This window comes from Mobula hypostoma, chromosome 8, assembly GCF_963921235.1.
Source record: "Mobula hypostoma chromosome 8, sMobHyp1.1, whole genome shotgun sequence".
Lineage (NCBI taxonomy): Eukaryota > Metazoa > Chordata > Chondrichthyes > Myliobatiformes > Myliobatidae > Mobula > Mobula hypostoma.
Window position 1 is genome coordinate 5,633,559 of NC_086104.1, and position 18,781 is coordinate 5,652,339.

Genomic DNA, 18,781 nt, shown 5'->3' on the forward strand with positions numbered 1-18,781 from the left:
ATATGAAGCTACACCTTAGAAACAACGGTCAAGGAGGTACAGAGAGAATCTGTATTTACTGACAAGTAACTTTTGTTGTCTCAACTAAAAGGCATGTGGGTTCACATACCAACATATGTGTGTAGACCAGCTTGATTTCCTTGACACTCTATGAACAGTCAATGAAGAGATAAGCTATTACCCGGGAAAGGAGTACGACATGGTCCTGATCTCCACATAAATGTGTAGACCTCCACTTCCATGATGGTTGTTTTCTGGTTGCTGAAGAGTCATCACCGTTATGCATTTGGAGCTCCAGACTCGTAGAGTGTTCCTCATCATTTGAACTGATGGATCTTCATCCCATTGGCTCAAGGTCACCTGATCTACCTGGGTCACATTCTTACTGTTTCTAGTCCAGGGCTACAACCAACGTTATTCTATGATTTATGTTTCCCAACCTTGTGTATTTGTTCCTTTCAACTCTGACTGCTTCAAACAGGTCAAACTAGATGACCCAGACACTGAGTCTAACGAGTTCACTTCTCTTGTAGGTCTTCCACTTTACATAATAAATAGATACTCATCTGAGAATGTCCTCGGGTTTGGCAGGTCATCAGTCTGAGCTCCTTGTGTCAACATTCAATTCCTCTGATTCGATTATCCCAGAGCAAGTATCAGTTCAGAGTTCCCAAAATGGGGAGAAACAAAAGCAATTGGATTGTCTGCTCCCTCTGTCCTTGATTAATGTGAATCCAATGATTTGTAGACTGTAGTTCTTTCTGACCAACAGCTGAAATATAACTCACATGCACCACTTGTGCTGGCAGCTCATTCCACACTCTCACAATCACCTGAGTAAAGAAGTTTTCCCTCAGGTTCCCCTTAAACTTTTCAACTTTCTCACATCTATGTTAATCACCCATGACTTCCGGTTGTAGTCCCACTCAACTTCAATGGAAAAAGCCTGCTTGCATTTACCCTATCTAAAACCTTCATAATTTAGTATACCTCTTTCAAATCTCCTCTCAATCTTCTACGTTATACGGAATAAAGTCCAAACCTATTCAATCTTTCATTATAACTGCCGTCCTCCAGACACGGCAACATCCTTGTAATTTTTGTCTGTACTCTTTCAAACTGACGTAGATGTTTCCTGTAGATAGGTGAACAAAACAGCACAGAATCCTCCAAATTAGGCCTCACCCAACTCATACAATTTCTGCATAACATCCCATTTCCTGCAGTCAATACATTGATTGATGAAGGCCAATGTGCCAAAAGATTTCTTTACAACCCTGCCTAACTATGATGGGACTTCCAATGAATTATGGATCTGTATCACCAGATTCCTTTGTTCTACCATAGTCCTCACTGGGTTAGACCTACCCTGAAGTGCGACACCTTGCGTGAAATTTCACCTGCCATTTTCAGCTAATTTTTCCAGCTGATCCAGGTAAATCGCAAGCCATGATAGCTTTCCACAACACTCCCAATCTTGATGTTCTCACGTACCCCGTGATGGGTTAAAGAACCAGTAGAGATGGAAAACACTTTGGAGTCCGGTATTGCTATTAACTAATAATATTTGTTATTAACTATGCAATACAGTAATATAAATGCAGATAAATCAACCAGGTTAGCGAATGATCATATATAAGTAAGTGTGGAAATATATGAAAACATAGCTTCTTCAAGTCTGCGGGTAAAGGCGGGAGGAGAAGAGAAGCAGCACGTTGCGTGTGCGCAGCCCTTCGATGAAAAGTGATATCGTATCTGTTGAACAGGGGCCGTGAACAATTCTGATTTGATGAAGATGGATGTGAAAGCACAGAAGAACATCTGGAAAAATTTCTGAAACTCTCGTTCACCGCTGTCTTTACTGCGCGGTCGGGAATCTTTTGGAGGGTAGGCCTCAAAATCCCTGGCTTTGCCTGCTGTTGGCGACTGAGAAGGAGGTGGAATCATTCCAATAGTGATGGCACTCAGTACTCGGTGTCAGACAGCTGATCGGAGCTCGAAGTTTTTGGATGACTCGGAGTCAGACCGTGGTCGGGTATGGCAGGGAGAGTTTTTCTTCCTTCTCTCCGTCTGCGTGAGATGTGGGACATTTGAGAGACTTTGAACTTTACTGTGATCATGGACTTCTTCATCAAGTTATGGTATTGTTGCACTGTTGTAACTATATGTTATAATTATGTGGTTTTGTTAGTTTTTTTTCAGTCTTGGTCTGTCCTGTCTTGTGATATCACACCGGAGGAAATATTGTATCATTTCTTAATCCATGCATTACTAAATGACAATAATAAAGGACTGCGTGTCTTCATAATCTAAATAGATAGTCTTACGATGATGAGAAAAGTTCAGTTCAGTTCGTGGTATTGAGTTGAGTAGTGATGGAGAGAGAGAGACAGAGATTTGAGTCTTCAGGTGAGCTGATGCCGTTGATCTTCCTGTTGTCCTCCGAAATCCTTTAAAATTCACCGACTGTGACCATAACAAAGGGGACAATTCTTCAGTGGTGGATTTATCAACCCAGGCAAGCGTTGGAGGCATGAACAGCTCCCCACTGGTCACTTCCTTTTTACACTGCAAGAGCCACTGATCGATCCACCTGATTGATCCTCCAAAAACCCACTTTTTCTCTGGGCAAAACAAAGCTCATTCAGTGTCTAAAAACATGTGTCTGAGGTCTATCATCTGACCTTCTATTTATCTCACCGTACTGAGTACCAACTGTCTCTCAAGTAAACTGTCTGTTTAAGAATGTATAAGCAGGCAATGTCCTTGTAAAAAGTAAACATGCTGCAGAGAAGCCATAACATCGATTGTCCATCAAACAACGCCGTCCTCGGTCACCATGGCAACCCACGAGCTGCTAGGATCCCTTTCTCTCCGAACTCAGCAGAAACCCCAAAGTTAGTCTCAGTTCTTTCTCGTGCCTTAAAGTGACAGTCCACAGAAAATATGAACCTTAGGGGTTCATAACACCATCTCAAAGCAGTCTTCATCTCTTTCTCTCTCTCGCTCTCTTAAAAACGATGTCAGTGTTCAATAACTCTCTCTCGCTTTTCAAAAGCACAATTCATAGGTGTAATCGAGCACAGTTCATAGGGATAATTCAGGACCCCGTCACACCCCCTTTCTTCAGAATTTTTTTTGACGAAGGCGAAATTTTTAGTTTAAATGTAAATTACAGAGTTTGATACAATACATGTATAATCATCAGATGACAGAGCGAAATGTGTACAATGTCCAACTTAACATCTGGATAAACAATCAGCTATCATATTGTCAGTACCTTTCACATGTTTGATTATCAGGTCATATGCTTGCAATATCAGACTCCAATTTAATAACCTTCTATTCTTCTCCTTCATCTTAGTCAGAAACACCAAGGGATTGTGATCCGTGTAAACCACAAGTGGTCTCTGGGCAGGACAAACATAGACCTCAAAATGTTGTAAGGCCAGAATAAGTGCTAGTAATTCCTTTTCAACAGTTGAATAATTTTTCTGGTGCCCATTAAATTTCTTTGAGAAATAGGCTACTCGGTATTCAATGTCATCCACTTCCTTCTGTAACAGTATCGCCCCAGCAGCTTCGTCACTAGCGTCTGTTGCTATAGAAAATGGCTTTGAAAAATCAGGTGCCTTGAGCACAGGATGAGAACACAGGATGGTTTTCAGGCATTCAAATGCCTCCTGGCAAAAATCACTCCATACAAATCCTTCACTCTTCCCTAGAAGTTTTGTTAAGGAGAGAGCGATGTCAGCAAAGTTCTTACAAAACTTATGATAATCCCCAACCATTCCTAAAGCTCTCCTTAAAGCTTTCTTGCTGGTCCAAATGGGAACCTCAGCAATACCTTGAACATTGGCCTGTACAGGAGCCAGTTGGCCCTGGCCTACCATGTAGCCCAGATACGTGACTGTGGCATGGCCAAACTCACTTTTAGCGAGGTTCACAGTAAGACTGGCCTTGGAAAGTCTGTCAAACAGTTTTGCTACTGCTGCAATATGCTCTTCCCATGTGTCATTCCAGTCTACTAAATGATCAATATAAGCCCCTGTGTTTTCTAAACTTCTAATCACAGAATTGATCATTCTTTGAAATGTCCCTGGAGCATTTTTCATCCTGAGGGGTAAATCTTTATATTCATACAGTCCAGATGGTATCATAAATGCCATCTTCTATAAGCGGGAGGAGAGAGAGCAGCGCGCCGCGTGCGCGCAGACCTCCGGTGAAAAATGATGTCATATCAGTTAAATAGGGGCTGTGGGCAATTCTGATTTGATGGAGTCAGCCGTGAAAGCACAGAGGAACATCTGGAGAAATTTCGGAAACACTAGTTCGCTGCTGTTGTTACTGCGCGGTTGGGAATCTTCCGGAGGGAAGGCCTCAATATCCCCGGCTTTGCCTGCTGTTGGCAACTGAGATTAAGGTTGAATCGTTTGGACAGAGATGGTGCTCAGTACTCAGTGTTGGAGCTGATTGGAGGCTGAAAGTTTTCGGATGACTCAGAGTCGTACTGTTGTCGGCATGGCAGGGAGAGTTTTTCTTCCTTCTCCTGTCTGTGTGAGATGTGGGACATTTGAGAGACTTTGAACTTTTTACTGTGCTCATGGACTTCTTCATCGAGTTCTGGAATTGTTGCACTGTTGTAACTATATGTTATAATTCTGTGGTTTTGTTAGTTTTTTCAGTCTTAGTCTGTCCTGTGTTTTGTGATATCACACCGGAGGAAATATTATATCATTTCTTAACGCATGCATTACTAAATGACAATAGAAGAGGACTGCGTGTCTTCATAATCTAAATGCTGATATCTCTTTAGCCCTTTCTGTCAAAGGAACACCCCAGTATCCTTTCAATAAGTCAATGTTTGTAAGGTACTTAGCCTTTCCCACTTTATCAATACAATCATCCACTCTCTTTCCTTGTTCCTTCTTGTTTCCAATTTCTTGTTCAACCATTTTGCTTTTCTCTAACTTTATTCTGTAAGGATATGCTCTGATTGGCTGGGCTGAATTTACAATGATGTCATGCCCTTCAGCTGTATACCGTCTTAGAATGTCAGGGAATAAATCTTTATGCTTGCTAATTAATTCCTTGTTGTTGCCGTGTAGGTCCCAACTAATGGACATTATCAGTAATATTTTTCAAAACAATGGAAGTCTTACATCTTGTTGATACTAGATTCAGTTTGGTAAAATTAATTTTCATCTTATTTTAAGCCTCTACGACTCCATTGGTTTTCATAACAGTGCTCACAGGTGCCATTTTATCAAACAAGTGTTTTATTTTAATTTGAACATTCTGCAAACTTTCCTTTGCAAGGTCACAAACCTTATTGAACCTCTCCCAGAATTTTAAAACATAATTAAGCACACTGACACATGTTTCCAAATCAGACCATAATTCTCTGAGTAGGGTCAAAGGTCCTTTTGGCCTATGACAGAACACAGGTTCCAATAGATTACCCTCCAATGACTTTTGAATCGTCACTCCAACAGAAAATAAGAGTAGGGGAATCCTCTCATACCAGTTTTTCCCATTTTCACACAATATGTTTTAATCATGGTCTTCTGAGTGGAGTTGAACCGTTCCAAGGCTCCCTTGGATTCTGTGTGATTTGCAGATGACACAATGTGCTTAGCTCCCAGTTCTCCAACTATCCCCGGAATGTTCTCAAAGTAAGGTTACTACCCTGGTCAAATTGAATTTCTTTGGGCAGGCCTACCAGTATGAAAAACTTACTGAATGCTTTTACCACAGTCCTGGCCTTGATGTTTCCAAAAGGCATGGCTTCAGGGAATCTAGACAAAGCACACATAATTGTTAACAGATGCTGATGACCAGCTGCAGTCTTTAGCAATGGGCCAACACAATCCACTATGACCCTCAAAAAAGGTTCATCAAAAGCAGGTATCTGTTAATTGTTACTTGAATAATCTGATTATGTTTCTCCTCAACCTGGCAGGTATGGCAAGTCCTGCAAAAATTCACAGCATCCTTTCTTAAATTAGGCCAGTAGAATTATTTCATAATCCTGTTAACTGTCTTTCTCACTCCAAAATTTCCACCTAAAGGCATATTGTAAACCATGTTTAAAACTTCAGCACTGTAAACTTTTGGAATCACTACCTGATGCACAATAGCCCAAACCTCACTGGCAGGCACAGTGGCTTGTCTCCACTTCCTCATTAACACCCCACCTTGAAGATAATATCCCACTGACTTTTGCTGAACCTCCTCTTCTGTGAGAGCTGTCTCCTGTGAAGCCACCATTTCAGAATCTTTATTCTGTTCCCCTAAAAATTCCTTCCTCCAAAGGACAAACCTTCCTCATACACCTCACTCTCCAAATCCTCTTGTAGCATGGAAGATAGAGAAGACTGTGACACATCATCATACTTTAAACTTCTGGTTTTGCTATCATGGGGCTCAGCAGACTTCCAAAACATGCTTCGAGTAATTGCGCATGTGGGAAAAACATCAGTCTTTCTGTGTGGTTGATTAGCAACAGCTTTGCTCATCAGTTGAATTGTTAAATCACCCTTATCTTGGAGAGGTGTCAATCTCCCCACATTGTTGACTAAACTGAGCACCATCACCAGACTTATAAGAACCATATATGCATTGTGGAAGAGGTCAAACAGTCCATTTATCAAATTTATACGACCTTCACTTCGACTTATGCCTATAACATCAATCAACAATGGCGTCTCAAACTCATAACAATCCTTCTTCTCCACAAAATCACCATGAATGACATCATAACCTTGCAAGTGTTTACCTCCAAATGTCCAAACAAAATTCAACAGAGAGGGGCATGCTTCCTCAGCAGATCTTTGTCCTGCAAGCAGGGTCAAAGGTCACGCAACCAATCCAAACTTTCCCAGTACTTTATTCAAAAGTTCAGGAAGAACATTAACAACACTTTTCCCATTATTTCCAATTTTTATCGCATCACTAACTTTTAAAACACTGTCTAATATAAGTGACGGAGAATTCTCAATTTCCACTGGTACCAAAGTTATCCCCTTATTCACTGAACCAAAACCATCTGACACAAAAGAACTGCATTCCTTTCAAACCAAGTCAGACACCTCAGACCTTAACTGAGTTTCTTTCTTTTCTTTTTAAATCTTTTCATTGATTTTCAAAATTATAAACTCAATAACAAAGTTGGTACAAAGAAATTGGAATAATGTTAATTAGCATATATAAAATGAATTTTAAGTAACATAGATATAAAAGACTTCCAAGCTCATAATGAAATTAGTCATTAAAAAAAGAAATAAAAAGAAAAAAAGTATAAACAAAAAAAACCCCAAAAGAAAAAGAGAACCCCCCCCCCAAAAAAAAGCAAAACAGGGCTAGACCAATAGCTTGTATCAAACACGTTCAGTAATGTCGTTAACTCAGCTCCTCTAATAATATAATTTAAGTTCAGAGAAAAGATTCGGAAAGGTCAGATTACATCATATTTAACTGAGATTCAACACAAGGTTCAGTACCCTGTGAACCTGCAGGTACTTCAAAAATCTGAACACAGGCAATCAGGACAGCTGCCTCTTCTGGGCTGTCATCACTTGTCTCAGTTTCAAATTCAAGGTCACCCGAACCTCCCAGATAATCACTGGGTAACTCTCATCTGGAGTAATCTCAACCTCGTGGGTTAAAACAAATTTGTCTGGTTTCTTAGCAGACCCCCGCAGGGTGGCAGCATCCTCTTCATCTAGGTATGCCCTCACATCATAGGGGATACAACTTTAAATTCATCAAACAGAACAAGCCCTCTGAGCTGTAAAAATCATCAGGGTCTGACACTAAACCTCTCAGCTGCCACATCTCCCTTTCAAACTATCTCTGTCTTTCTGTCTCTTTGGCCTTGAGATGTTTAAGTTGCAGCTCATGCTGTCTTTTCCCATCCTCAGCCTCCAGCCTGCATTGCTGCACCTGAAGCTGAATCTCAGCCTCAGTAAGTTTACCTTCTGTGAACATTTTCAACACATCCTCAGTAAATTGTTTCATCGAAACATAATATTCAACTATTTTTCTTTGAATTTCTTTCAATTTCTAACTTAGTCATACCCTTCTTTACCATCGTAAACTTTAATTCCTGTTATGTCCCGCAACTCATACTTTCTAGCTTTCGTCAGGGAAGTGGGGTTTGGCGATCCCAGAAATTCCGCAACATCAATTTCTGCTGTTTTTCCACACAAGCAAATCAAAAGGGATTTTCCCTAATTAATTCAAACAGGCCCCCAACGAATTTGTTCATAACACGGATGCAGGCGCCAATTTTGTGAGGACCCGGGACGGATTAAAGAACCAGCAGAAATGGAAAACACTTTGGAGTCCAGTATTGCTATTAACTAATAATATTTATTAATAACTACGCGATACAGTAATATAAATGCAGAAAAATCAAACAGGTTAACAAATGATCAGATATAAGTAAGTGTGGAAATATATGAAAACCAAGCTTCTTCAAGTCTAGGGGTAAATAGATAGTCTTATGATGATGAGAAAAGTTCAGTTCAGTTTGTGGTATTGAGTTGAGTAGTGATGGAGAGAGAGAGAGATTTGAGTCTTCAGGTGAGCTGATGCCGTCGATCTTCCCGTTGTCCTCCGAAATCCTTTAAAACTCACTGAATGTGAGCACAACAAAGGAGACCGTTCTTCTGTGGTGGAATTTTCAAGCCAGGCAAGGTTTGGACACACGAACAACTCCCCACCGGTCACTTCCTTTTCACACTGCAAGTGCCACTGATCGATCCAGCTGATTGATCCTCCAAAAACCCACTTTTTCTGTGGGCACAACAAAGCTCATGCAGTGTTCAAAAACATGTGTCTGAGGTCTATCATCTGACCTTCTATTTATCTCACCGTACTGAGTACCAACTGTCTCTCAAGTAACTCCTCCCTTCTCTGTCTGTGTAAGAATGTACAAGCAGGCAATGTCCATGTAAAAAGTAAACATGCTGCAGAGAAGCCATAACATCGATTGTCCATCAAATAATGCCGTCCTCGGTCACCATGGCGACCCACGAGCTGCTCGGTGCCCTCTCTCTCCAAACGCAGCAGAAATCCAAAAGTTAATCTCAGTTTTTTCTCGTGCCTTAAAGTGACAGTCTACAGAAAATATGAACCTTAGGGAATCATAACACTATCTCAAAGCGGTCTTTCTCTCTCTCTCTCTCTTAAAAACAAGATGTCAGTGTAAAATAACACTCTCTCTCTCTTTTCAAAAGCACAGTTCATAGGGGTAATTCAGGACCCCGTCACACTGTCATCCACAGATTTGCTGATCCAAGTAACCACATCATCAAGATCATTGATGTAGATGACAAGCAACAGTGGACTCAGCACCGTTCCCTGCAGCACTGCTCTAGTCACAGGCCACTAGTCAGAGAGGCAACAATATATTTCCATTCTTTGGCTTCTCCCACAAAGCCAATGTCTAAACCAACTTATTATTTCATCCTCAATGTGGAGGAACTGAACTTTCTTGATTAGATGCTCATGTGGGACCTCCTCAGATGCCTTGCCAAAATCCATGCAGACAACATCCACTGTCTTGCCTTTATTCATTTTCCTGGTAACTTCCCTTAAAAAACTGTAAGATTGATTAGACATTGCTTACCAAACATGAAGGCATGCTGACTATCCTTAACCAGACCATGTCTATCCAAATACTTAAATATCTAGTCTCTTAGAATACCTTCCAATAACTTCCCCGCAATTGATGTCAGACTCATTGGCCTATAGTTTATATTTAGAGTTTATCTTTGTGCAATTGCCTCCAATAGGGTCTGAGGGTCCACCTTGTCCTGCCCTGGTGATTTATCAACCTTGATTTGCCTCAGGACAGCAATCACCTCCTTTGTCTATCCTGCTTGATATTTCTTCAAAGAATTGCAGCAGAATTATCATGCAAGATTTTCTCTTGAGAAAACCATGCAATTACTGCCTGTTTTACCATGTGCCTCGAAGTACAATGAGACCTCATCCTTAATAATCGACTCCAATATCCTCCCAACTACTGAGATCAGACTAACTGGCCTAGTTTCTTTTCTTCTGCCTCCCTCCCTTCTGGAAGAGAGGAGTTTCATTTGCAATTTTCCAGTCTTCCAGAACCATTCCAGAACCTAGTGATTTTTTTAAAGATCATAACTAATACTTTCACGATCTCTTCACCCTCCACTTTCAGAACATCAGTGCGTTCATCATCTGGTCCAGGTGATTTATCTTCAAACCTTTCCATTTCCCATGTACCTTCTCTCTATTAATGGTAACTTCAGACACTTCATGCTCCTGACACCAGGAAACTCCACCATACTACTAGTGTTTTCCACAGTGAAGACTGATGTAAAATACATATTTATTTCTTCAGCATTTCATTGTCCCCCAGTATTACCTCTCCGGCATCATTTTTCAATAGTCCGTTATCCATTCTTGCCATTTTTTTCCCATTTTACATATCTGAAGAAACGTTTGGTATCCTTTTAATATTGTTGGCTAGCTTACTGTCGTATTCCATCTTTCCTTCTTAATGACATTTTTAGTTGCCTTCAGTTGGTACTTGAAAGCTACCTATTCTCTAACTCCCACTAATTTTTGCTCTGTTATATACCCTCTCTTTGGATTTTATATTGGCTTTGTATTCTCTTGTTGGCCATGGTTGTGTCATCTTTCCTTTAGATTATTTCTTTGGGATATATATATATATATATCATGTGTTTCCTGAATTGCTTCCAGAAATTCCAAACATTGCTGTTTGACAATCCCTGCCCATGTTCTTTTCCAATCAATTCTGACCAACTCTTCTCTCTTGCCTCTGTAATTCCATTTACTCCACTGTAATATTGATACATCTGACTTTAGCTTCTCTTTCTCAAATTTCAGTGTGAATTTGATAATATTATGATCACTTTAAGAACATAAGAACCTAAGAAATAGGAGCAGAGGAGGCATCCTACCCATTAGGACTGCTCTATCATTCAATAAGACCATGGCTGATCTCCATCTAAGCCTTTTCCCATTACTTTTAATTCCCCTACTATGCAAAAATCTATCCAACCTTGTCTTAAATATATTTACTGAGGTAGCCTCCACTGCTTCATTGGGCAGAGAACCCCACAGATTCACCACTCTCTAGGAAAAGCAGTTCCTCCTCATCTCTATTCTAAATCTGCTCCGCCGAATCTTGAAGCTATGTCCCTTGTTCTCGTCTCACCTACCAGTGAAAACAACTTACTGCCTCTATATTATCTATCCCTTTCATAATTTTATATGTTTCTATAAAATGTAATCTCATTCTTCTTAATTGCAGCCAGTACAGTTCCAGACGACTCAATCTCTTCTCATCGTCTAACCCCCTCATCTCTGTAATCAACCTCGTGAACCTCCTCTGCACCGCTTCCAAAGCCAAAATATCCTTCCTCAAGTAAGGAGACCTGTACTACATGCAGTACTTCAGGTGAGGCCTCACCAGTACCCTGTGCAGTTGCAGCATAACCTCCTTGCTCTGAAATTCATTCCCTCTAGCAAGGAAGGCCAATATTCCATTTGCCTTCTTGATAGCCTGTTGCACTGGCAAACCAACCTTTTGTGATTCATGTACAAGCACTGCCAAGTCCATCTGTACAGCAGGATGCTGTCATTTTTCCATTTAAATAATAATTTGCTCTTCTATTTTTCCTTCCAAAGTGGATGACCTCCCATTTACCAACATTGTACTCCATCTGCCATATCCTAGCCCGCTCACTTAACCTATCTATACCTCTCTGCAGGCTCTCTGTATCTTCTGCATAATTTGCTTTTCCTCTCAATATAGCATCATCAGCAAAGTTAGATACACTATACTTTTTCCTCTCTTTCAGATCATTACTTTCTCCAAAAGGTTCTTTTACCTTAAGCTCTCTAAGCAATTCTGGTTCATTGCACAGCACCCAGTCCAGAGTAGCTGATCTTCTTGTGGGCTCAACAATGAGCTGCCCTAAAAAGCCATCTCGTAGGCACTCTAGTAAATCCCCATCCTGTAATAGAGCACCAACCTGATTTTCCCAATCTACCTGTATATAGAAGTCCCCGATGAGTATTGTAACATTGCCGTTTTGGCAAGCATTTTCTTTCACCTATATTAATTTGTAGACCACTTCCTTACTACTGTTTGGGTATCTGTATGCAACTCCCATCAGGGTCTTTTTACCCCTGCAGTTTCTTAGCTCTATCCACAATCATTCAACAACTTACAACCCTATGTCACCTCTTTCTAATGATTTTATTTCATTTTTTACTAACAGAGTAGCACCAACCCCCCTACCTTCTTGTTTGTCCTTTCGATACAATGTTTGTACGTTAATCTCCCAGCTATAATCTTGCAGCCATGATTCAGTCTTGCATACAACATCATACCTGCCAATCTGCAAGTGTGCTACATTTCCGTTACCTTATTAGATATACTGCGCACCTCCATATGCAACACCTACAGTCCTATATTTGTTCTATTCGATTTTGTCTGCCTTTTAGGTTCAACTCATCCTGTTGACTGCATTTTTGTCGTATCAACAGCCACTCCTCCCTACACATTGCCTCTGTTTATAAACGTTTATAAATCCGCTACCCGATTTTTAGTCCGATTATCCACTTTTCCTATGATATATCTTGCATTGCAATATAGGCAGTTCAGGACTCTAGTCGTATCATGCTCAACCTTTTGATTCCTGAATTTATCCGATGTCTTACAAACATCTGCCTCCACAGCCTCTCCACTAACTGCTTTGGCACTCTAGGTTCCCCTACCCCTGCAACTCTAATTTAACGTTCACTGTGCAGCATTAGGATACCTTCCCGCTATGATATTCGTCCCCCTCCAGTTCGGGTGCAAACTGCCCCTTCTGTACAGCTCCCACCTTCCCTGGAAGAGAGCCCAATGATTCAGAAGTCTAATGCCAACTCCCTAGCCACATATTAAACTGTATAATCCCTGTGTAAACTCTCCCTGTGTCAACAAATTTCTCCGTTCATGTCGCGTTTAAGCATCCCCTCCACCTCTAATCTTAAAAGCAAGTCCTCGGGTGTTTGACATTGCCACCTCGGGAGATGATTCTGTCTGTCTACCCTCTCTATGATCGCAGAATATTGGACAGTACCGCATATTATAAGCATTTTGGTCTACAATGGCGTCCCGACATTTTAACATACTCCGAGATCAAGCTCGTCGTTCTCTCCCACACAGTCCTCCATTTTTTTTTCATCCATGTGCCTATCTAAAAGTCTCTTAAATGTCTCGAATATATCAGCCTCTACCACAAGCCCCGGCAGTGCGTTCTATACACTCAACTCTCTGTGAAAAATACTTCTGAAATCTCTCCAAAATAGTCGAAGAATGTCCTTAAAACGATGTTCTGTGATATTGGTTATTGTCCCCCTGGGGGAGAAAAGGTGCTGGCTGTCCACTCGATCCACGCCTCTCGTCATCATATGCACCTCTATCCATTTAACATTCATCCTCGATCACTCAAGCTTTCTTCATAAACTATGCTCTCTATTCGTTCTCTAAGGCATCCGCTTCCTTCCTCTGTTGAGAGGACCATAACCGAATTCAATATTCTTATCTGTCGACTAACAAGACGATGAAAGAATGGCAGTGGAAGTTTTCTACATGCACTTTCGCAAGGCCTTTGACAAGGTCACGCGTGGGTCATTGGTCAAGAAGGTTCAGTCGCTGGGCATTCAGGAAGATGTGAGAGTGACAGTGAGAGTAGGAATGCGATGAGGTGGAGGATAAATGCGTGGCTGAGGGATTGGAGCAGGGGGCAGGGATTCAAGTTTTTGGATCATTGGGACCTCTTTTGGCGCAGGTGTGACCTGTACAAAAAGGACGGGTTACACTTAAATCCTCGGGGGACCAATATCCTGGCAGGGAGATTAGCGGGGGCTACTGAGGAGACTTTAAACTAGAATGGTTGGGGGGTGGGAATCAAATTAAAGCGGCTAGGTGTGAGGAGGTTAGTTCACAACAGAGGGATGGGAACCAGTGCAGAGAGACAGAGGGGTGTAAAGTGAGCGTAGAAGCAAAAAGTACAAAGGGGAAAAGTAAAAGTGGCAGGCCGACAAATCCAGGGCAAGCATTAAAAAGGGCTAAGAGAGTTGTAAAAGAGTGCCTGAAGGCTTTATGTGTCAATGCAAGGAGCATTCGTAATAAGGTGGATGAATTGAAAGTGCAGATTGTTATTAATGATTATGATATAGTTGGGATCACAGAGACATGGCTCCAGGGTGACCAGGGATGGGAGCTCAACGTTCAGGGATATTCAATATTCAGGAGGGATAGACACGAAGGAAGGGGAGGTGGGGTGGCGTTGCTGGTTAAAAAAGAGATTAACGCAATAGAAAGGAAGGACATAAGCCAGGAAGATGTGGAATCGATATGGGTAGAGCTGCGTAACACTAAGGGGCAGAAGTCGCTGGTGGGAGTTGTGTACAGGCCACCTAACAGTAGTAGTGAGGTCGGAGATGGTATTAAACAGGAAATTAGAAATGTGTGCAATAAAGGAACAGCAGTTATAATGGGTGACTTCAATCTACATGTAGACTGGGTGAACCAAATTGGTAAAGGTGCTGAGGAAGAGGATTTCTTGGAATGTATGCGGGATGGTTTTTTGAACCAACATGTCGAGGAACCGACCAGAGAGCAGGCTATTCTGGACTGGGTTTTGAGCAATGAGGAAGGGTTAATTAGCGATCTTGTCGTGAGAGGCCCCTTGGGTAAGAGTGACCATAATATGGTGGAATTCTTCATTAACATGGAGAGTGACGTAGTTAATTCAGAAACAAAGGTTCTGAACTTAAAGAGGGGTAACTTTGAAGGTATGAGACATGAATTAGCTAAGATAGACTGGCAAATGACACTTCAAGGATTGACGGTGGATATGCAATGGCAGGCATTTAAAGGTTGCATGGATGAACTACAACAATTGTTCATCCCAGTTTGGCAAAAGAATAAATCAAGGAAGGTAGTGCACCCGTGGCTGACAAGAGAAATTAGGGATAGTATCAATTCCAAAGAAGTAGCATACAAATTAGCCAGAGAAAGTGGCTCACCTGAGGACTGGGAGAAATTCAGAGTTCAGCAGAGGAGGACAAAGGGCTTAATTAGGAAGGGGAAAAAAGATTATGAGAGAAAACTGGCAGAGAACATAAAAACGGACTGTAAAAGCTTTTATAGATATGTAAAAAGGAAAAGACTGATAAAGACAAATGTAGGTCCCCTGCAAACAGAAACAGGTGAATTGATTATGGGGAGCAAGGACATGGCAGACCAATTGAATAATTACTTTGGTTCTGTCTTCACTAAGGAGGACATAAATAATCTTCCAGAAATAGTAAGGGACAGAGGGTCCAGTGAGATGGAGGAACTGAGCGAAATACATGTTAGTAGGGAAGTGGTGTTAGGTAAATTGAAGGGATTGAAGGCAGATAAATCCCCAGGGCCAGATGGTCTGCATCCCAGAGTGCTTAAGGAAGTGGCCCAAGAAATAGTGGATGCATTAGTGATAATTTTTCAAAACTCGTTAGATTCTGGACTAGTTCCTGAGGATTGGAGGGTGGCTAATGTAACCCCACTTTTTAAAAAAGGAGGGAGAGAGAAACCGGGGAATTATAGGCCGGTTAGCCTAACGTCGGTGGTGGGGAAACTGCTGGAGTCAGTTATCAAGGATGTGATAACAGCACATTTGGAAAGCGGTGAAATGATCGGACAAAGTCAGCATGGATTTGTGAAAGGAAAATCATGTCTGACGAATCTCATAGAATTTTTTGAGGATGTAACTAGTAGAGTGGATAGGGGAGAACCAGTGGATGTGGTATATTTGGATTTTCAAAAGGCTTTTGACAAGGTCCCACATAGGAGATTAGTGTGCAAACTTAAAGCACACGGTATTGGGGGTAAGGTATTGGTGTGGGTGGAGAATTGGTTAGCAGACAGGAAGCAAAGAGTGGGAATAAACGGGACCTTTTCAGAATGGCAGGCGGTGACTAGTGGGGTACCGCAAGGCTCAGTGCTAGGACCCCAGTTGTTTACAATATATATTAATGACTTGGATGAGGGAATTAAATGCAGCATCTCCAAGTTTGCGGATGACACGAAGCTGGGTGGCAGTGTTAGCAGTGAGGAGGATGCTAAGAGGATGCAGGGTGACTTGGATAGGTTGGGTGAGTGGGCAAACTCATGGCAGATGCAATTTAATGTGGATAAATGTGAAGTTATCCACTTTGGTGGCAAAAATAGGAAGACAGATTATTATCTGAATGGTGGCCGATTAGGAAAAGGGGAGGTGCAACGAGACCTGGGTGTCATTATACACCAGTCATTGAAAGTGGGCATGCAGGTACAGCAGGCGGTGAAAAAGGCGAACGGTATGCTGGCATTTATAGCGAGAGGATTCGAGTACAGGAGCAGGGAGGTACTACTGCAGTTGTACAAGGCCTTGGTGAGACCACACCTGGAGTATTGTGTGCAGTTTTGGTCCCCTAATCTGAGGAAAGACATCTTTGCCATAGAGGGAGTACAAAGAAGGTTCACCAGATTGATTCCTGGGATGGCAGGTCTTTCATATGAAGAAAGACTGGATGAACTGGGCTTGTACTCGTTGGAATTTAGAAGATTGAGGGGGGATCTGATTGAAACGTATAAGATCCTAAAGGGATTGGACAGGCTAGATGCAGGAAGATTGTTCCCGATGTTGGGGAGGTCTAGAACGAGGGGTCACAGTTTGAGGATAGAGGGGAAGCCTTTTAGGACCGAGGTTAGGAAAAACTTCTTCACACAGAGAGTGGTGAATCTGTGGAATTCTCTGCCACAGCAAACTGTTGAGGCCAGTTCATTAGCTATGTTTAAAAGGAAGTTAGATATGGCCCTTGTGGCTACAGGGGTCAGGGGGTATGGAGGGAAGGCTGGGTTCTGAGTTGGATGATCAGCCATGATCATAATAAATGGCGGTGCAGGCTCGAAGGGCCGAATGGCCTACTCCTGCACCTATTTTCTATGTTTCTATGTTTCTATGTATCGCGTTGATTTCGACGTTGGTTTCGCGGTAGAATCCCGACTCTGGTAACAGATGTCTGTCTCGCTGACCAAATGCCCGAGACTGGCGGTGTGCCGCAGGGATCGCTGCTGCGTCCATTTTGTCTGTCATTTTATAAATGATGTTGCTGGGATTTGAGAACCTGAGTTATAGGGAAACGTTGAATAGGTTAAGATTTTATTGCTTGGAGCGTGGGAAAATTAAGAGAGATTTGATAGAGGTAATGGAAATGCTAACAGGATTTTCCCACTGACGTTGAGTGAGGCTAGAACTAGAGGTCTGGGGAAAGGATGAAAAGTGAAATATTTAAGGTGAACCTCGGGGAGACTTCTTCAAACAGAGGGTGGTGGAGTGTGTAATAAGTGCTGCTTGAATTTCAATGATTAAGACAAGTTTGGATCGATATATGAACGAGAGGGGATGCAGGTCTATGGTACAGGTGCAGTTTGATAGGACTAGGAATAATAATAGTTCAGCATGGAATAGACGGGCTGAAGGGCCTATTTCTACCTTGTATTGACTTATGATTCTATAACAGAGTTTTACAGAGCTGCAAAATTACTTCATGGCTCTTGATCTCAATCCCCTGACAAACGTTCGCCAGTATACCACAGTCCTGCTTAGCAACCCTATCAACTTGTGTGGCAACATTGTGAAATCTGGGGACATGGAACCAAAAATCCCCCCTGTTCCTCCACACAGGAAGAATCCTACAATTAACTCTGCATAGGTGTGGAAGGGTAATGTAGGAGCTGTAACAGTAACAGAGGACTGGCACGGTGACGTGGAGGTGGCATGATATCGTAGAGGTGATACGGCGGTGGAGGACTGGTAGAGTAATATGGGGTGGCACAGCGATGCAGGTGTGATATGGCTGACACAGTAATTTTTTTTACAACATATCTTTATTAGAAATTCGGTGCTATATATACAAATCAGTGACTAACACAATTACTTCACTACAAATAGACAATACACATTAAACCAAAATGTTTCCATCTCTGTCAATGGTGGCACTAACCCGTCCCCCCCCCCCCCCCCGCCCCCCGCCACCCGCGCCGCGGAGCCCAACTGTCCCGGAACGGCTCGAAGATCACCGAGAACTGCGAGTGTTCCTTCTCAATATTTACCCGGGCACGAACATATCCCCTAAGTATTGCCAGGCAGTGTACCCGGGCAGATCCTCCCGCCCCTTGGTTCCAACACACGGACGGCTGTTTTCGCCAGCCCCAAGGGCAAGTTGACACAGATATGCTCATCCCAACACGCCCCCGTCCTTACTGGATGACCATATATAAATAGGGTGGGTCTCAAATGCAACCAGAAGGCAAGAAGCAGCCCACGCAGATACACAAAAAGGGTCAGCTGCCTCAGAAACTCCATGTACATGTGGTACATGGTCTCCTCCAGCCCGCAGAAGTGAGATGCAGCTGGGAGATCCGTGTACAAGCTGAAGAACTTACTACGGTTGACAAGAGCTAGGAAGTGGAGGGCGTGGAGCAGCAGTCCAAACAGGTACTTCATACTTGCATCCATGAATGGGATTGTTGGTGTCAAGGAGAGACGGCTCAAGTTGTGTGGACTCGGCTCTTGGATATGATTGTGGGGCAATATGGTACTTCGGGGTATCATGGTAATGTAGGAGTGACACTGCAATGTAGGAATGACGTGTTGTAGGAGTAACACTGGAATGCAGAGGT